A 17,377-nucleotide genomic window follows, 5' to 3' on the forward strand; every position below is an offset into this window, starting at 1 on the left:
CCAGTGGTTTTGAAAGTGAAAGGAGTGAAAGGTCCCATGATTACTGCAGTTGATGAGGATAATCATGAAATTACAAGAAATGCATCATTCTTTAGGAGGATGTTTCAAGAGGACGCTGATGTTGATATTGAAAATGAAACAGATCCTGGTCCTGATGGTGAAGTGATTGACAGCTCAATGTGGGATGACGTTTCTGTGAATTTAAGAGATTTTCCAGCTAATGGTGAAGTGACTGAACTTGTGGGTGGAGGTTGTGGTGGTTTGGGTCCTGTAGTTGATGTATCACATCCTGATGAGTTAAGATGTAGTGGTGAACCTGATTCAAGAAGCATATATATGAAAAATTGTCCTTCTAGAGTGGTGCGTAAACCAGATTGTTTAATTGAGCAAATGTAGATGTCAATTCAACAATCTGTAAGTACAGAGTTATATAATACCATACATGCTGTTGATGAAGTTAAGTATTTCTTGCATAGTAATAAGTTAAATGATAAGTAAGGGGGGTTGTTGTGTTGTGTTGTTGATGGGTATTATAGTATGGAATAGTAGTATGTCAGTAGTGGAATTTGGGGAATGTCTTGGGGGAATATGGAATGTGGAAGAGTCAGTTATGAGTATGATGATTAAAGGATAAGGATCGCATATTATGGTTTCCCGTTTATTACAAATTGAAATACAAAACAAAACAGCCACCAACCCCCACACCCCGCCTTCACCAGGTTCTAATATCTTGTTTGGGAATGTTGCTTGTGGACTTCCTGCATATAGTCACTGGTGTTCCTTTTGACAACAGCTCCTCCTGTGTCTGCTTGTTTGATTGTAATACTCTGTTGTTTCCTGACTATTTAGCATTCCTTTCTGTGGGTGTCAGGTTATAAGACTGTTTAATGTGTTTGTCAAGTATGGCAGATGTTGCTCTATGTCTGAAACAATGTATTGGTCCAGTTTTGGGTTGCATCCGGGTTCCGTGGTCCAGTTGGAGTTCTGCTTCTTTTCTCTGTTTGTGTCTCAGAGATCAATTTGATGCAAGCTTTGAGAGAGGCAGAGAGGCAGAGGTGTGAAAGGAAGGTGTTCCTGTTCCTGATATGATAAACTGGTGAGTATGAAATGATATGATATGGCATTTATAACGCGCCTGTACACAAGTGTTTCAAGGCGTGACGCAAAAAGGGGTGGTGGGACAGAGGGAAGACATAGACAACGATCATACTAGGCCAGGTGTCATTCAGATTGCGCACGTGCAAGTGCAGGGGTGGGGGGAAGGGGAAAAGTGCGAGGTGGGAGTGGGCGGGGACAGTGCAGTACATGGGAGAAATAGAACAAATAATAGTAAGAGAAGTACGGCCAGCTGGTGGCAAGCGCAAGGGTAAGTGTAGACCTCAGGTGTCATGTGCTGGTGGGGGACTGCAGGGAAACAGAAAACAGTCACCGAGTGCGGGGGTAGCCAGGGAGGCAGTGCAGGTGTGCAACTGGCGAGGGAGTGGACCTGGGCCCGAGATCAGAGGGTGGCCAGGTAACCAGTGCAGTTTCAGCCAGGAGTTCAGCAGGGGAGAGGAGGAGAGAAAGCAGAAGCAAAGAGAAAGGTTTTGAGGTGCTTCCGGAACTGGAGATGGTTCTCCCCAAGTTTAAGGGAGGCAGGGAGGCTGTTCCAGAGGGAGGCCCCAGTCGAAGACTGAGATCTACCACCAACTCGTTGCTTGGAGAAGCGACTTACTTTGAGGGAGTTGGAGGCTGATGAGCGAAGAGCTCGAGAAGGAAGATATTTAGGAAGCGAGAGTTGAAGGAAGTACAAGAAGCACAAGTGCAAGCTTCCATATATATATGTGTGCTGAATGCCCGAAATAGTGATCAATCCCTCACATCATTGCAATGTCCCAAAACAGTGCAAACTTCCTCCCATATGTGGTGAATGCCCAGAAACAGTGACGATTCCTTCACATTGGTCTAGATCAGCAGTGCAAGCTTCCTCGCGTGTGTGCGCAATGTCTAGAATCAGCGAAGGTTCCCCTCACATGGGTGCATAATCAGTGAAGATGCACTTGCATTAGTGCAAAATGTCCAGACGAGGTGCAAGCTTCCTCGCATTTGGCGCAGTTTGTTCAGCCCATCACACACTGAGTGGATGCAGCATGGGGGTGCAGGACGGACAGCGGCGTGCAAGCTTCCCCCAGTCACACACACACAGGTGCAAGACATCCAGCATGCGTGCCTCGCACGGCTCAGGTGGAGCTGGAGAGAGCGTGTCGGCACTAGTGTCTCACCACACGCACAGGCAGGTGCTGGCAGCAGAACCACGTCTTTCCTCTGTGCCGGACGCTCCTTGCGAGGGGTCCCTTGCAGGCCTTTGGTGTGAGATGCACCCCTCTTCATGTGGCCCGGAAAGCACCCGTGCCCGGACCGCCCGTGCTCAGCCCAGGAGGAGAGGGACAGTGTGCTCCTGTCCTTGGCAGATGGCCTTACCCAGGGTGCACCAGAGAGACTCTTATGGGTCCTCTGTAATCAGAGCCGACGGGAGGGGCTGGCTGGAGGGGGTCTCCCTCAGCCTCCTCTCTCTGGCATCTCATTGTTCTCGGCTGATGTCACACACACACGCGCACACTTGTTCTCTCCCAGTGACAGCGTGCAACTAGAAGGCAGAGCCCACACCGGGGGACGGCAAGGAAGGTAAGGGCAGCGGGTCCGCGGTGCAGGGAGGGAACGGGGGGAGGGTAAGAAGGGCAGCTGGCGCACTAGGGTGTGGGACGCCAGGGCTAAGAGGGACCGGTGCCCGTGGGCGGTGGGAGCTGTGGGGGGCCGGCCAGGGAGGTGGAAGCGGAGGGGGTGGTTGTCGGCGCCCGCGCACTGCATGCCAGGGTGGGGTGTGGGCCCCTGCCAGTGCTCGTGGAGTAGCTGTCCTGGCAGGTGTCTAGCGTGCAGTGTGTGGGGAAGGCGAGTGCGTCCGAGCCTAAGTGCGTGTTCCCTCAGCAGATAGAGTATCCCCAGGTAATTGATGAAGTTTCCCGGTAACCCCAGCAGCTCACAGGATCACGCGAGGCTCGCTAACCGCGGCGCCGTAGGTGTGGTGGCGCCCCGTGAGCACCACACGCAGAACGCTGGCCACATCTCTCTTCTCTTTCTGTGCATTATGTAGAGTCTCTCACGTCCTGCAAACTTCTCTCCCTATGACGTGCTGTATGTACCAACTCGCTGCAAGTTCCCGGTGCTCCTTTCTCGCCTACCCTCCCGGCTCCCCGTTCAACATGCACGCACTCCCGTTTGAGTTTAACACACCACCCCGACAGTCCCTTCCCCGTATCTCCCATCCCACCTCGTGCTAATGCCCCTTTCCCATGTCATTCAGTCCCCTCTCACCTTTTACCAGGCCTTCCACGTCCTCCCTTACCCCGACCATTGTTCTACCTTCTCTATTCGTCCTTACTCTCCTTCTTCCCCTTCATCTTTCCCTCCTCCCTTCTATCCCTCATCCATGCGCCCTGCCTGCCTTCCTCCCGTCATCCTTCCCCTCTTCCTTCACCCTTCCCTGTCCTTCTTGCCACACGTCATCCTTCCTTCTCCCTTTCCTTGCTCCTCCCCCATCCTTCATCCTTCCTTCCTTGCTCCATTCATTCCGGCCTCATTCCTTACTCCCTCCTTTCGTCCTTCCACATCTTTCCTGCCTCCCTTCATCACACTCCTTCCTTTCTTCCTCTTTCCTCCGTGCTTCATTCCTTCCTACCTCCCTTCACCCTCTTTTCCTTCCTTTCCCCCTTCATTTCTTCCTTCATTCTTCCCTCTGTTCATCCTCCCTTCATCATTCTCTCCTTCCAGCCTCGAGTCATCCATTCCCTCTTCCTTCCTCCCTCCCTTTACAATTTCCATTGCCTTTCCTTCATTTCCACTATACCTCCTTTCTTCTTTCGTTCCTCTCCTCACCCTTCTTTCCCCTTTTCTTTCTTCCTCCCTCTCCATTCAACCTTCCTTTTCTTTTTTCTTTTTCCTTCTTCCCCTCTCCTTTCTGTCTCATCATCATTTCTGTTCAGTGCCAAAGCTTAGATCAATATTGTTATTTGAGACTTGAGAGTGCAGGCCACAGCAGTCTAGGATGCATGCACTGCCGTTTAATGCCTGCGAATCCGAGCTGTCTGGCACAGGGGGGGCCAGGGGGCAGGGGAGGGTAGCTCCCATATGCAAAACTGCAGGAGCTATATCATCAGAGGGATACTTCCGCTATCCCAGAGCCCATAATAGGATATATTTGGAACTTGAAGGATGACTCTGATCCTTATAAACGTACCATTGGTGCCATCTGATGAGTAGTCATGATGTTCAAGGCTCGAGGATATGGGATATGTGGACTCTGCAGGTCCTGCAGAAAATGGGAGTGCTCCAGTAGGATGTATGGCCATGCTTGCCAAGGCACGCGCGAATACCATGCGTGGAACCTGAGGGGTGGCTGGTCTGTAGCCAGGCCCTGATAGAAGCGTCTGAGAGATAGCCCTGCTGTCTATCTATCGTGCATCGATGCTGCCAAGGCCCGAGCATGTAGCGTCAGTGCATTTATAAGTGGTCCTTGATGCCCAAGGCCTATGGAATGCACGATTTCTGCGCACTGTAAGATGCTTCTTGTTATAATATCCTGGGAATAATAACTCAGACCGAAAATGAAGATGTAGAAATAACAGCCTGTACATTGAAAGTAATGTGGAACAAAAAAAAATAAAAAATAAAAAATGTTAAAGGAACAAAGTGAAAATAATGTATTATTTAAAAAGGGAATTATGTTGCAATAGATGTATTTGTTTTAAAACTGTTCCTGGGGTTTTGTATTGATTTGTGCCCTATGTAGAAACTAAGTGTGCCCCCCAGTTGACCTCATCACCCCTTCGTGAAGCAATACTTTCAGGACTGAGAAGGGGGGCTTGGACCCCTGCCTATGATATGATATGTTATTTGTAACATGCTTAATACCCAGAGGTTTCTAAGCGCGGACCCGGGGATCGAACCCGTGTTGCTCCGTGTCGTCTTGCTTGCAAGGTGAGCACGTTGCAGCTGAGCTATCCTCCCCACATTGCACCCCTGTTCTTTAGCAGCTGCTGTGCTAGTTCGCCTGTTGTGTTATAGTGGCAGCCAGGCATTGATAGGTTTTTTGCACCCGCCCAGGTGACCTTACTCCGTGTGACGTCGCCTGATCATGGAGATGCAGGGTTTTACAGGAATGAGAACGAGCTTGGTACTGCTATGGAGTGGGGTGACCTGGCAGGGGTGGGGTGCAGTGGATGAATTCCTCCTTGGTGGCTTCTAGGGCTCTGATGTGCAACCGGGGGTACAGATTGCTTTGATTTGGATCCTGCGATTCACCTGGTGTGAATCCCACCAAGAGTCTATTGCCACACTCCAGCCTACAGAGCACTTAGGGTGATGACTGTGTGGGCTCTATCTCGCAGTGTCAGGCATGCCACGATGCTCTGGAAGCGTCTGAAGGAATCGGCTCCTTACTAGGGCTTTGACTTGGGGTTCGGGTTTAAGGGGCCTGTCCAGAAGGAATCCAGCGTTTTTGACTGTTGCTATTGGGGGCAAGTTCCCTTTCCTTCAGGCCAAGCAGCTGCGGTATGGTGGGTCGTTTTGGTGCAGCATATCATACAATTGGTTTCCAATGGGTTTAGTTTTAGGCCGCGTGTCCTGATCCATGAGTCACTATGTGTGTGGAAGCTGCCATGGTCCACTTGAGATGGGTGTGAGGTTTGGGTGAATTTGTAGGTGATGAATCTGGTTGATCTGAGGGACTGTGCCTGCTGCAATCCGCCTGAATATTATTGATGCATGTGCGTAATGAAGGCTAGACTGAAGCCTGAGGACGGAACGCGTCTCATTTGTGCTAACTGGCGGCTCGTTCCTCTGCCCGAGGCCTGATCATGGTAGACCAATGAGGACTAGTCATGCGGACTAAAGACAGAGCTTTTTGCATCTGTGCAGAGGTCTAGCCCTAAAACTTGAGGATATTAGATTGGTGCAGACAGAGTGCTGGTCATTCTGCCTAAAGCATTCGAAAGTCAGAACTGTAGAAACTGAGAACTAGCGTATTTGATGCACAGTGAGTGCTGGCCCTGCTACTTCAGGTCTGAGGTTCTTCGTTCTTTAGGGTTGTAATGGGAATCAATTGGAACCAGTGCTTCGTATCGTGGTTATGAAAAACTTTTTTGGTTCTTTGTCAGATTTTAGAAAAAGGAAGGAATAGTCTTGTTTGTGGGTGGGTCCCATAGCTGATTTTATTGCATGTGTTTCGACCCCACAAGGGTCTTTGTCAAGGCAATATGAATAGTCAAGTTCACTTGGTAAGTATGATGGTTGTCCCTTGTACAGCTTTAATTGGTTGATCTGTTGGATATCAAACTGACGAGCTACACACAAACAAAACTATTCCTTCCTTTTCTAGAATCTGCCAAAGAACCAAAAAGGATCTTCTTAAACACAAGACCAAGTGCCAATACCAATTGATTCCTGCTACAACCCTACCTTTCAAAACTTGGTACAATTCAGCACTGTCCCATGGGAACCTACTAACTGGCAGCAATACGTATACTAAAGAACCGACCAGTGCGGCAATCCAATGTTCCTAGTGTTCTAAAATCTGTTCTTCATTCTGTGCCTACAGAGTGTTAGCCATGCTACCTAATGCCTGTAGGAAAGTTACATATGTGCCTACTAACAGCTTGCCCAGCTATCTACCTCCTTGTAATGTCAGATCGATATGTGAGGTCTATCATGTGGCGTAAGGCTTGAGATGGTTAACTTGATGCCGACAGAAGGCTAACCCTGCTGCTGCCTGAGACCTGGGATTGTTCGCTATGTGCATACTTGGGGTCAGCCATGCTGCCTAATGCTTAGACAGTGCACATTCGAGACTAGCCCCACTACTTAGTTCTACAGAATGTTAAATTAATGCCTGTTGAGGGCTAGCTCTGCTGCTTAAGGCCTGGGATTGTTTGTTCTGTTCATACTGAAGGCTGGCTATGCTGTCCAAGGCCTGAGAAAGTTGAATATTCGCATTCTGAGGGCTAGCTATACTGGCTAATTTCTGCAAATGTTAGATAGGAGAATATTGATGGCCCGATCATGTTAGGCCAATGCCCATTGAGGGCTAGCCATGCTGTCTAATGTTAGGGGGATATTGAGTATTAACCTGCCGTTATGTCCTGATCATTTGGGATCTATGCACCATAAGGGCTATCCATCCCGCCTATGGCCTGAGAAAGCTAGATCTGTGCACACTGGGGGCTAACCCTGCTGCCTTTGATTTGTTAATGTTTGTTCTGTGCACACCGAGGTGTAGGAAAATGTGCAATACCACCTGGAGCGTGTCAGCTATACGTTAGCAACGAAACCCAGGTGCAAGGGAACAATGTCAGACAACTGCTCTTTTTAGCTAATTAGCCTACCATCTCTCATCATTTAGGCCCTAAGCCAAGGCTTTTCTCTGTTGACCTTGCTGGCTGTTTTCTTCCTCAGGACTTTAAAGGGAGCGAAGGTACATTGCTATCTTCATCTGGAGCTTTATGAATAGGCTTTGTCTTCTGGTCTTACACCACGTGTGAATAGGCCATGATTTTGTCCATTCTGTCGTTCTATTCAGTGCTATTTGATTCGATTATATTGGGTTCTATTACTCATCTTTGCCTCTGGAGACTTGGTCGCTCTGTACTGCATGTACTTTCCGCATCTTTGATTCTTCAATACTTGGCACTCACAATTATTCACTCCTTTACTTAATCTAAGAGAAATATATCCTGCGTATATAGCTTATGCCGTTTGATCTCTTTTATACCTTACAGTTTCTTCCTTCTGCAGCATCCTTGTTCCTGAGCCAAGCAAATGCCCTTTGTTCTTACAAAAATCTGTATTTTTGCACCTGTCATCTCTACAGCCTTGGTCTCTCCCCTTGAGATTTCTTGCTTACTATTATACAATTCCGATGTCCATTTTCTCAACATGGCTGCTTTACTTGTGTTACATTCCCTTCATAAGCAAGTTTCTATGTCATCCTGTCTACCTTGCATTTCTATATATATACATCTACTGCATCTCTTCTCACTTACCTTCTGCATGTATATGGTTTTCTTCATATTTGCATATATGTTTACTTCCTTGTTTCAGTTATATCTTCATTCTTTGAACATCCATACGTCAAGGTTTAGTCCACCCACGTGTCTTCTCTCTTTTGTGGCATCGCTTCTCTTCGGTCAGACTTTACTTATAGTTGTTCTATACCCAGTGGTGTCTGCAAGCTCATGTCTACCGCACCAATTCGAGGATATCTTTGATACGGTTGATTGCATAACGTCTCTCATACCTTCAATGTAGTATTGAGATGATACCAGGTGTCATGCACAGTGTTCTTGCTATCGGATGGATGTATAGCGAGGGCCAGGTCTGCTGGATACGGCTTGAGATTCTTTTCTGTGCATGCTCAGGGTTAGCCCTGCAGTTTAGGGTCTGGGAAGGGTAGATCACTGCACACTGAGGGATAGCCTCAATTAGTGAGGCTTGAGAATGTACAATCGGTGCAGAGTGAGGGCTGTTCTGGGACAGGTGCACGTTCTAGAGTCTGTGGGATGTGACCGAGCGTCATGCTTTTTTAGACCTTAAATTAAGAGGCCTGCACTCTTGGGGCAGAAACGATTTTGAAGCAGCCTCAATAACCACATGCAGATGATCTAATTGCTCTCTATTGCTAGACTCAGTGCTGCAATCATCCAGCTCACCTGACACGGGGCCTGGCCTTGAGCTGGAAGCCTCAGACAGTGCTGCATGCAATGGATTGATGGCCACTGCAGGTGGTTGTAATGCCATCTCCCATGATTCCTCCAAGATGTATTAACAGGGTATTCCTTTTCACTGCTCGTGCCTTGGTCTTAGTGTGGAGAGCCAGAAGTTGTAGATCTCTGGACAGTGAGATCCTTTTTCCTGCTCGTGCCTCAGTCTCAAACTTAATGTGGAGAGCCAAGGTTTGTAGATCCCCGCTGTACAGGACGCAGACAGTGAGATCTTCGATGGTAATGCGGTCTCGCAAAATGTGTGTGAAGCACCAGGCAGGACATTTTAGTAAAGCAGGCCACCACCACCAGAGTCCAGTGCCAAACAAGGACTGGGATTACATACTAAGTATACAGAGTGCTCTTAAATTCAAGACAATGCTTCCCATTGGGATCACAAAGCACTAGTGATCTAGCGCTTTATGATCCTATGGGATCGTCCGAGATCTTCAGCAATTGGTTGATTTAATGGGCTTTCCTTAGAAAGGGCTATGAGATCCGCCAATCGCAAGCTTAGGGCATAATGCTCAGATGCCATCCCATTGGCTCTTAACATCCTGGATGCTCCCTCAGGAAAACCATGCTAAGTATTCAAGACAAACCCTGGGATACAGCCAGGTAAAGCGCCCTCTGATGTGTGCTTGCAAGTTCCTGCGAGAGCTGTGCATACGATATACTTTAAGAGTTCGTGTTGCATTTCAAGGATTGTTGTGAATTTCATGTTGTATATTGCCTTCCCTGTGTGTCTGGAAGATTTGCTCAAGGGCGTCTCCACATCTGCCCCAGCTTTAGGCTTTGTGAATCCGGTATCAGGCAATGGGGGGAAATCTGGCATGCTTACTGACTTCTTCCATTTTTGTCCCATGCAAACCTGTTTGAATTAGGTTCGAAATGTTTAGGGTTGGAGGGACTTTAAAATGTTATCTTCAAGGTGGCAATTAAATCGCGTTATGTAATCTGGTCTGATATTTTGGTAATGTGCATGCTTGGGCATTACATCATTGCGCCTAAAGGGTTAAAAGGATGCTGGGCTTGTGTGCACTTGGACTCAGAGGGAGTCGGAGGAGGGCGTCCAGAAGCAGTGCTGATTAAGAGCTGAGAGGAGGTAAGCAGCTCAGAGCAATGCCATGCACCAGCTGCGCGGGGGCATCGGGAGCCCGGAGCCTGTAATCAGCTTAGTGCCCTCCTCCTCCCGCTGTGGTCGAGCACCAGAAACGTTGGCACAGTACAGGCCAACTGTAGACGCATCACGCAGCGCTGTTTCATTCTCTGCTCAGTACAATTGTGTGTCACTCTGTGCAGTTGTGTGCCACTCGGTAGAGTTTAAGTGCCAGCGCTGGAGAATGTGCTTTTTGGTGCAATCTTCTTCCACCCAGGGCATACTAGTCTGCTACTTTGAGGCGTATGTGTGCCACCCTGGGCAGTTATAGGGTACATGTGCTATTCGTACAATTGTGTGTTATTCTGTGCTGCTGTGTGACATCGAGCAAGTTGTGCACTTGCTTGGACGAGAAGGTTGGCGAAGTTGTGGGCAACTGAATGCATTTTTATGTGCTACTTAGTGCAGTGCTACGGCACTCACTGCACTGCACCTGTGTGCTCTTCTGCAAAGTGTGTGCTACTCAGCACAATTATCTATCACGCAGCATAGTTTTGTGCCACTCGTTGCCGGCTGTGGGTATGCTACTTGGTGCAGTTATCTGGCACCCAAGTCTGTGGGGCATTCTGTGAAATTATTGCGCTCTTTACAGTTGTGTTGGACTGAGGGCAGTCACGAGCCAGCCACTGTCTTAATTGCATTTGCGTTCCACTGCCTGTTGCTCTATGCCATGGGTGCACAACATACGGCCCGCAGGCCAGTTGCGGCCAGCCATACCATTTTGTCCGGCCCGTGAGACACAAAGACTTTCCTAATGGAGTGCGGCCCGCAAGCAGCATCGGCCGCCCTCCATCAGGAGAGTCTATGCCAGTGTGTGCCACTTGGCAAATTGTGAGTGTGGCTTAGCACAGTTGAATGTGTAGCATTCTGTACAGTTGGGGGAGGGAGGGAGCATTTGTGTGTGCTAGGTGATGCAACTATATACCACTCAGTGCATCCGTGTGGTACTCCGTGTACTAGTTGCGCACTGTTCTATTACACGCCCTCATAACGAATACCCGGATGGCACGAGCGCTCTGGCAGTCCAGGAAAGCCTGGCTGACCGGCTATGTTACTCAAGGGATTACTCGGTAAGTATCAGGAACCACTGCGCCTAATTCACGTTCCTACGCACCCACCGCGCTTCCACCCACATGCATGGTCCTCCCTGGGCATAATTTACTTTCCTTACAGCCTCTGTGCCAGGCATACGCACACACATAGATGTGCCACGTGGTGCCATCACGTGTGCCTGTTTATAGTACAGAGAATTCCTGGGCATGGGCCAAGTGTGTATGAGCAACTCTTTGAAGTTCATGGCTTATAGTCTCAGGGTGGAGCCCTGCTAAACTGAGGCCACATCTAGAAGCAGCTCAGCGCGGCCGCGCAGCTGGTGTCTGCGTGCCAGGCCTCGTTGTCAGAAACCATTCCTACATGGGTTCATGTTTTGGAGCTCACAGCCAGAGAACAATTCACCTCTATTCAGAAGATTTGTTGTTCTAGCTTTGCCATCTGTTTATTTTCCAGGGCCTCGAGATTGTAAATGGCATTTTTTGTATGTGAAGGAAAATAAGGGCGTGGCATGATCTGGGTGTAGCGTAAGGGGGGTGAACTTGTGAGGGATCTTGTTATGGGGAGCTGTCTGTTTGAGGGGCAGTGATGTGACTGATCTATGTGACGGTCAGAGGTCGGTCTGATGTGCAAGGATGTGCTGGGGCTGTGATCCGAATAAGAAACAATCATGTGTGTGAGGGGTATGAACCTAAGTGCTAGGCAGAGGTCTGCTTGAAGGAGAGGGGGCGACCGACTGTTACAGGGCTCTGTAACCTTTGGCTCCCATCAGTCCTAGCCAGCTTACCCAATTGTGAGGGATCATGGGAGTTGTAGTTAAACCATCTGGAGGGATACATTGCAGAACCCTAAGGCAACAGTGATTTATTATATTTATTCATTGAGTATTTATAATGCGCCTATACGCAATGTGTTTCGAGGCACTATATATATATATATATATATATATATATATATATATATATATATATATATATATATATATATATATATATATATATATATATATATAGAAAACCCTGCACCAAGGTCCAGGAAAGGTGGAAGGCACTCCAGGAAACAGTCTTGCTTGCAATAGTCACAGCAAAACACTGAGGCAGGAAACCAGGTAATGTCAGCCAAAAATCAATACTTTAATTCATAAAATGTCCAGGACGGGAAAAACAAACACGAATAACGACGCGTTTCGCGGTAACAGACCGCTTGTTCACGTTTAAGGCAACAAACACAATGGAAGGACTATTTATACAGTCATCAACTCTATGACTTCTGTGTAGAGAGTCGTGCACACTTTCTTTTCTTGTCTCTTGAAGAAGTACGCCATCTTGGAATGGGTTAAAGCGTGTTGTAACTAATAAAGCTCAGTAGCAAAGAGAAACAAAACATGCTTATATGGACATGCTCGGCTAACCCAGGGCAAATGGTTATTGTTGAAAAAAAGCCCGCTTTATGTAAGGTAAGTTCTGGTAAAAATGAATGAATGAATAATTACATGCAATATCTAAAATACAGTGCGTAGTGCACTCATTTGTTTGATTCAAGTGTACTTAATTTAACCCGTACAAACACATGAACTGGTATTCACGAGCTATGCAAAATTTTCCAAGTACAACAAATGTTGTTAAAGTGCTATGTGCATTTGATAACCTAAAAATTAATTTTGCAGTTTATAAAGTGCCTAGTGCATTTAGCAGCATGACAAGATCCTATGTCGAAACGTGATAAAGTGCTTAGTGCATTCTTAAAAACAGATGTATTTTACACTTGAATCATTTGTAAAAGGCATGAGTTAAGAACAGTTTTACCAGATTATTTGGGCAATTGCCTATACTTAATAAAACCTCACTTTCAAAACAGCACCAAACGATATAGATGACCCTAAGATCAATAATAAACCAATGGGAATAAGAGACAGATTGAAATTAAAGAAATTAAAAAAATGTGCATATCACTGTTGTTCCATTGTGTTACATTGATACTTCAACAAAGAATATCCGTTGGTTGCCCTTACAAGAAAAAGAAGTGAAAAAATAAAAGCTAAAAGACAAGAGAGGTCTAGAGTTCTAGTGAATCTCGAAATGGCAGAAGAAAAAAATAAATAGACCCTCAAATCATTACAATTGTGAGAAAACATAACACCCATGCTTGAAACAGACCAAAAGCCAAAAACAATCAAATACATTTACAATGTTGGTTGACGCAATCCTATAAATACAATATATTATAAACAAAGAGGAAGGTCTTAAGTGCACATAATGTTAGAGGTAACTGGAACCCAACTTAACATGCCACGGTCTGGGATCGTCTTTGGCAGATCAATGTTTTACTTTCATTACTTTTTAGACCTATTAAGTTCCTAGGAATGTGTATAATTCTTCATCTAGTTTGTGGCCTTGGGGTTTCTTTGTCTCATAGTCCAAGATATATCTGGTTTCCATTTGTCGCAAGAGGAGTTCTCGGTTTCCCCCCTTGCTGTTTTTTGGATAGCATATATTCCAAAGTATCTAAAACCTTTGAGTTTTCCTCCGTGCTTTTCTTGGAAATGTAGGGCCATTGGGTATGTTGGATCGACATTTTTAATTGTTCTAATGTGTTGCAAAATTCTTAGTTTTAACTTGCCGATCGTACTCCCTACATACCACTTATCGCACGGGCAGGTAAGGACATACACAACGTACTCTGTTTCGCAAGTGATTCTAGATTTTATGATCACATTATTGTTCAGAACAGGATGTTGATATTGTTTGATGTTTTTAGCAAATTTACAAGCCTTACATTTGGTACATCTTTGGAAACCCTCTGGGCAGTACTTAACCAGCTTAAAGTCACAGGTACTGTTCTAGGGCTCATATAGCTTGATACCAGATTATCTTTCAAAGAGGCTGAGCGCCTATAAGTAATGTTGATGTTAGGCCCTAAGGTACGTCCCAGGTGCTCGTCCTGCCTTAGTATATGCCAATGTTTGTGTATTATTTGGCGAATGTTCTTAGAGGCTTTGCTGTATGTCAAAATGAGACGTGTCTCTTGTTCTTCTGTTTCATTTGCAATATGAGCCTTGGGCATTAGCAAAGTCTTGCGATCCATTTGCCGTACTTTATGAAAGGCTCTCTCCAACACTTTTTTTGGGTAACCTCTTTGTTGGAATCTTTGTGCCATGAGTCTACACTCCCTTTCATAAGTTTCCAATTGCGAGCAATTCCGTCTGATGCGGATAAATTCACCATAGGGAATGCTCAATTTTAATGAGGTGGGGTGGTTGCTCTTAGCATGCAATGGTGTGTTGGAGCTAGTTGGTTTTCTATACAATTCAGTCACCAAACTGTCATTGACCACATTGACAAGTATGTCCAAATAGACAACGGTGGTCTTACTGTGACTCTCGGTGAACTTAAGATTGTATTTGTTTATATTAAGTAACTTCACAAACTCCAACCATTCGTTTGCGGGTCCATCCCATAGTACAAATAAATCATCTATGTAACGCAGCCACATGACCACCTTGTCTGTTAAGTGACTGTTGGAGGGAACCCATACTACAGATTCTTCCCACCGTCCCATCATTAGATTTGCATATGAGGGAGCAAACGTAGTCCCCATGGCTGTACCTTGCAATTGGGTGTAAAACTTGGTGTCAAATAAAAAGCTGTTATTAGTTAAGCAGAGATTGATCATTTCTAAAATCATCTTACCATGTTCAAGATAATTCAACGATCTGGTGTTTAGGAAATGCTCACAGGACTTTAATCCATCTGTGTGTCTGATCGAAGTGTACAGGGAGACAACATCTAATGTGGCTAGTAGATATGTCCTTTCCCAAGGTATGCCGTCAATTTTATTTAGGAAATCCTTTGTGTCTTGTAAATATGACGGCAAGCTTGTGACAAATTTTATCAATGTCTCATCTACTAGTTTAGACACATTTTTGAGTAGTGCCCCACATAAAGTCACTATGGGTCTCCCCGTAGGTCTGGTTTTGCTTTTGTGGACTTTTGGCAAGAAGTAAATTGTGGGCATCATTTGAAATCTGGGATGCAAATATTTACACATGTCTTCCTCCAAAAGACCTTTTTCCTTCCATTTCATCAGCAGCTCAAAAAGTTGATTATTCATTTCTAATGTTGGATCCTTGTCAAGCAATTTATAGCATTTCTGATCCCTCAGTTGTCTATTGGCCTCAGTGATGTAATCAGACCTATTCATAATCACAATGTTGGTACCTTTGTCAGAGGGTTTGATGATGTAATCATCACATTTTTTTATGCTTGAAAGGATCTCTTGTCGAGTTAAATTATTTTTAGAAATGTTGGTTTTAGTTTTCCTTATCTTTTTGAGGTCAGTTATCACCAGATCTTGAAAAGCCTCTATGTTGCCACCAGGATTGAACATGGGATTGAAACGTGATTTAAGTCTCAAGTTGCTCTTACTAGGCCAGTCAGTGCTAATGTTCATAAGTTCCCACTGAGGGTCGCTTATGTCTTCATCATCTTGCCACTCGGTTTCTAGATGACCGAGATCTCGTAAAGCATTCATATCTTCAATTATCAGGGGAGTGTATCCCGATCGGGGCTCCTCATCTTTAGTTTTGGGTGGATTGACAGCAAAGAATTTTTTGAGGCGGATCTTACGCATATATTTGTCAAAATCTATTCTTGTTTCACCGTAGTTATATGACGTTGAAGGGCAAAAGTTTAATCCAAGTCTAAGCACCTGTTGTTCTTCTGACGAGAAAGTAGGTGATGTTAAATTTACAATTGACATATCTGTTGATGTATTTTGTGTCATCATCAATTCTTTGTCGCAGAGCGTATCTGAAGCGATTGATCCTCCTCGTTTTCTTGTGCCTCGCGACTTTGTTGACTTTCTCCAACCTTGTCCTCTTGTCTTTTTGTTGGTTCCGCCCCTGCCATCCATCCCTAAGAGTCTCATTTCTTCTAAAAAATTTAATTTTCTTTGGGGCTGTTCATTTTCACTTTCCGTGGAATCTACCTCTGAGGAAGATGGTATGCTTGATGCTGCTTTTTCAGCCTGAGATGTTGTTGTTGGAAAAGTTCTCTGTAAAGTATCAAATCTTTTAGCAAATGTGAGGACTCGGCCCTTTTCATAGTCCTCTTTATCACAGAGAAATTTACGTTGTTTTCGCTGTTTGATCTCTTCCTCAAATATTTTCAGTCCCTTTTCTATATTTACTCGATATATATAGGCTATGTGTAGGGTCGCAGGGCAGGGATCTGAGAGAAAGATTAAACCTCGGTGAGTGGTCAGGAGTGTGTGGCAGGTGCAGGGCTCTCTGTGAAGGTTCATGGATGAGTAGGAGAGATCAGCAAGGGGAGTCATCAAGCTGGCATCCCTGAGGTCTAGGGAGCTGCGTAAGGAGCAGGCATGTGTGTTAAGGGTAGAAATAAATGCAAGGGGGCAGCTACCTGTCTACAGCTTGTGGACACATATCAATGTGAGTGGTGGTCTAGGTTCAGGTGAGTGCTATTTCAAGACTAACATCAGTTCATGTGGGTGTTAGTCATGGGCAGCGCCAGGTATGGGCTTGGGAGGGCTAATGCTAACACTGTTAGTCTGACAAAGAGGGGCAACAACAGGTCTTCAAAGGAACTATTGACTCCTTTAGGTAGTAAGTTAACAGTAAAGCTTCCCTTCGAATGAGATTGTGAGGTATAATACAGTTCAACAACTACAGGAGGAACTTTAATTAAGCTTAAGTGTGAAAATGAAAGTCAAACTTAACAGTGTTCCTATACCTATAACACCTTTTCCCCCTTAGCAGTGGAAAAGCAGGACAGTTTGAGGTTGCTGCATGAGATACAATGCATCCATGTAACATGACTCAGGCTAAATGTAGAAAGGGGGGAGTGACACCACCTATGTGGGTTGGCCACCGTGTGCAGTGCCTTGGGATGTGGGGAATCAATGAAGCAGGTCCCCATGGAAGAACCTAGAGTCCAGGGAATTGGGCAGGCTAGATGTCTGGTAAGTCTGATAAGGAGTGGAAAGATTTCAGAGCCCCAAAAAGCATCCTGAAAGGGGACCTTGGGCACATGAAGGCTGGTAGTTGGAAATGTTAATATATATAACCCATGTATCGGCGCTTGTTTTACTTCTTGAGATCATTGCCCCTCAAAAATGACATTTTACGTAAAAGAAAAATCCCCTCTAAGCTTCTTCTCTGTTGTTTAAATACACCTTAGATCGTGGACATTCCTACACATGGAATTCTCCGTCAGAAATAAGAGTAAGGCAGCACTGACCAGTGGTGGAGAAAATTGCAGGAGGTAAATGTACTGTGCAGATATGATGGGTACATCCACAGGGCAGTAGGCAGGCAAACCCACATTTGGGCCTAAAGCCCAGGTTTGGCATAATACCCTCT

At 45.7% G+C, this 17,377-nt stretch overlaps 1 protein-coding gene across 4 annotated transcripts in view; it reads left to right on the forward strand.

The window, feature by feature from the left end:
- The first annotated feature begins 2,516 nt into the window (after window positions 1-2,516).
- The window catches only part of PCBP4 (poly(rC) binding protein 4), a 263,525-nt gene continuing 248,664 nt past the window's right edge, over window positions 2,517-17,377 (forward strand). For 2 of the 4 annotated variants that reach the window (XM_069644020.1, XM_069644025.1), the window contains exon 1: window positions 2,517-2,664. The gene's annotated coding sequence lies outside the window, so the exon portion shown is untranslated. Of the gene's footprint in view, window positions 2,665-2,859; window positions 2,983-9,870; window positions 9,895-17,377 lie in introns of those variants that run through there. The other 2 variants (XM_069644022.1, XM_069644023.1) reach the window with 2 other exon arrangements.

This window comes from Ambystoma mexicanum, chromosome 2p (genome assembly GCF_040938575.1).
Source record: "Ambystoma mexicanum isolate Mex_15411 chromosome 2p, UKY_AmexF1_1, whole genome shotgun sequence".
Lineage (NCBI taxonomy): Eukaryota > Metazoa > Chordata > Amphibia > Caudata > Ambystomatidae > Ambystoma > Ambystoma mexicanum.